The following is a 3,633-nucleotide window of genomic DNA, read 5'->3' on the forward strand; positions in this document are numbered from 1 at the left end:
AAAGCAAGCTTGAAAAAGGCTGCTAATGAATACTCGCCTAAATTATCACAATGGCTTTTAAATAACAAATTGATTCCACATTCAAGTAATACAACGTACATATTATTCAATCCCGTAAATTGAAGACACTATTCAACCATAAATGCAACCTATGACGGAACTGTGATAGAAAAGGTAAAAAAACAAAACTTTTTGTGACTATGGTTCAGCTAACAGGTTTCATGGGCTATGTACGGTAATAAATTAAAAGGTGATTTGGCGCTAATAATTTGGAGCATCTACACAATCAATAACCTGATAGCCACCTGCTTAAAACAGGTATTTTATTTTTCTCTTTTTTTATACTATGTTATGGATCATAGGTCGACGGAACGACGACAGCTTATAATTATAATAAATTAACTATCCCACAAGAAAGGTGCTACGCTTGTGTGAGAACTAGCGAGGAAATAGACGCAACTTACTGACAGGGCCTCCTTTCGTTAAATACAACATGCTAAATATCAAACCAGGTCTACTACTTTAAACTGCTGTAGTGGGTCGATCGACCCAAACCACTTATCACTGCAAGAGAACACAGCTGTGCATACCCGATCCGCGATCATGAACGAAGAGTGCCTGTGGTGCAAACTAATTATGGTCGCCAAAAGCTAAATTTTCTGTCTGCTAAGGTGTTGATTACCTCTGGAATGCACATGGCTTTCAACAAATCCTTTACTGTTTTGGAATGGGAATGCAGACACTTCTTGGTTAATTAGCCATCGTGGTGGCTGAGTGGTTATGGCGCTCAGCTGCTGGACCGAAAGACGCGGGTTTGATCCAGGCCGCAGCAGTCGAATTTCGATGAAGGCGAAATTCTAGAGGCCCGTGTGCTGTGCGATGTCAGTGCACGTTAAAGTACCCCAGGTGGTTTAAATTTCCGGAGCCCTTCACTACGGTGTCTCTCATAGCCTTAGTCACATTGGGACGTTAGAGCCCCATAAACCAAACCAAACTTCTTGGTTAATTCATTAAATATATATACAACTCAATGATATCTGTTATTACTAGGCCGTGACCAAATCGGTTGAATCGCCAATACGTGTTCCGCGGTTTACACATGGAGTAAGCTAAGAAATGCTTGCCATTGGATACAAAATTATTCTGGTGTCCTAATTTTGCTTTTCTTGTTCATGATGGAGAGATGGCACAGGAAGAACACTAGCGTCGGAGAGCGAACGACGCGTGTTACTTTGTATATTGGTTTAGATTTTTGTATTGCCGGTTTCGCACTTCATGTTTTTTATTGCTTGTGCCCTTTGCATGCAAACCTGGATGTATCAGCAGAAGCCGCGTATTCTTACAACGTTCGATCTTTTGAGACTGATGTACAGGGCGGTACAATTTTCCTTTGAAAGAATTCTTTACATTATATCCCTACTGCTGAAAGAAGTATTACACCAGAGTTCTGTTCGTTGCTGCTAAAAATTAATACAAGAGGCCAAGGCCTCTTCATGCTCTAAGCCTTTAGCCTTGGTCTCTTCTTAGACGTTGTTTGAGGAAAGAATAAAGGAACAAAATAACAATAAAACCGACTGCCATGGGACTCTTGGGACATACCAATCACGGGGAACTATATATGATATCTTGCAAAAAGGTCTCAAAGTTGTGCCTTTTTATAGGCGAGAAAAAAAATGGCAAACCGATTTCACCAGTGTGATTCTAAATTCAACGCCACTTCGGTGTTGATTTATCATCACCGCAGTTCATTTTGTTAAGTTTACTGCATACCTCTTTCGTTAGTTTCGGCTGCAGTACCAATCAGTACAAGAGCACACCTTCACCTTGAATAAATACTATTCGATCCTTACGGATGGATTATGGAATAAACAACAGCAAAGTAAAAAATGCAGTAAGATTGAAAGTTCACCCAAATATTGTCATAAAATGTGGTTTCAGTTTCATAACAGCATTACCACGGAGACACCGTGTTCACAACAAATTCGGATCAAAATCTCTATACGCCAGCGGAAACAGACCGTAAAAGAAACATACATGCCAGTGCGTCCGGAAGATACATGCCAGTGCGTAAGAGAAACATACATGCCAGTACATGGCTTCCTAACCGTCGCAGGTGCGGGGGGATCTGTAAAGCTAAGGACGCACCGGCGCTCAGAGGATGCCTAGCTATGGGTAGGAGTGCGCTGCTTACGCTTCGCGCTTTAATGTCACCTAAATTAAGCGTATCTGTAATTTACATGCATCGTCCTTCCGCGTAAACTGGAAGAGTCATGTGATCTCTCTTTTTATTTGAGTACGGCAGGGGCTCGCGCACGCCGAAACCCCACTACCAAAAATTATGTGCCACAGCTTCCCCAACCAGGAAAAGAGACGGGCTTCAGCCGGCCGTAATGCAATGCACCGGCCTCCACCCGTGGACTCGGCCTAGTTGATCACCGAGGCCCTTGCACCCGGTAAAGATAAGCTGACCAGGATCGCTGATTGCTGGGTGGCCGGTCAAAAGCGTCCGCCATCACTTCCCCTGTGAGAACCGATGCTTGGTGAAAAGTATCTTGAGAAGATCCCACGGGGTAATGATAAAATAGGACGTATGTAGGATCTAATTTATAGCGATGCAGATCTGAAAATCATAGGTCGAAACAGGAAAGGTGGCTGATTAATGCACTGCATTTTTTCATTGCAAATCGCTCTTAGAAGGACCGCTTAATTGCGCAGCGCATGCACTCTCGAGATGCAGTTGCTTCGGGCTGCCGATTACCCCACGTGCGTGAAGAGCACGCGCGCTGCGCCTATTTAGGAAGCAGAAGAAAGCTATATGAATTGATGCTGTGAAAGGCGTCACTGCCAGGATATCTGTCTCGTAGTATTTAGAACTGGCGTATTTGTGAATATTGACTTTATTAAAACAAAAGGACGGCATTACACAAATAATTTCGATAGAGAAAGGATCGGCTTAGGCGTTTAAATATTTTTCAGGCGCAAGCACATCTAACGCTATTCGTGCTATCCCTGCGGAAATATAATTTTAGCCGCAGATTTGAGAATAAATATATAAAAGCTCTCTTGATCCGCCTCGGAGTCGGTTCGATCCCGGCCGCTACCGTCGCATTGCGATAGAGGGGTAATACTGGATCCCCTTTTGCTGTGCGATGCCAGTTCATAGTACCGAACCCCATGTGGTTTAAATGATCTGGAGCTCTCTACTGCGGCGTCCCTCATAGCCCGGGTCGCTTTGGGACCTTAAACCCTACAAAATCATAGATCACCTTCATTTCGACTAGCAGATCAATCCTCCTTGGTTCTCTGTCCTGTTCAGCGCCCTTACTGCCTCTTTTGTGTTTGAACTCCCTTATTACAGACATAACTATTTATCTACAGCATATCCCGCAGTTCCGAAGCATTCCAGCATGCTTAATACTAGGGGTATGGGAGGCGGTGTGGCGTCAAAGAAGCAGCGCACCTCAGACGCCACACCGCCTCCCATGCCCTAGAAATAGACGCTAAATTCGCTGCACTGGATGCCAAATTTGACCACTAACTAAAAGAGATAGACGCCCGCCTTGAGGCCAGATTCAATCACCTTGCCGCCACCCTCACCGAAAATCTTGAGCAGCGCATGGACGCTATGCTTAC

The 3,633-nt window shown here is 44.1% G+C and overlaps 1 non-coding gene across 1 annotated transcript; it reads right to left on the minus strand.

Moving 5' to 3' along the window:
- Nucleotides 1-2,299: 2,299 nt before the first annotated feature.
- LOC144116587 (U1 spliceosomal RNA) lies at nucleotides 2,300-2,461 on the minus strand. Its single transcript, XR_013311915.1, has one exon. It is a non-coding gene; the product is annotated as a U1 spliceosomal RNA (small nuclear RNA).
- Between the last annotated feature and the right edge of the window lie 1,172 nt (nucleotides 2,462-3,633).

Source organism: Amblyomma americanum, chromosome 1 (assembly GCF_052857255.1).
Source record: "Amblyomma americanum isolate KBUSLIRL-KWMA chromosome 1, ASM5285725v1, whole genome shotgun sequence".
Classification (NCBI taxonomy): Eukaryota; Metazoa; Arthropoda; class Arachnida; order Ixodida; family Ixodidae; genus Amblyomma; species Amblyomma americanum.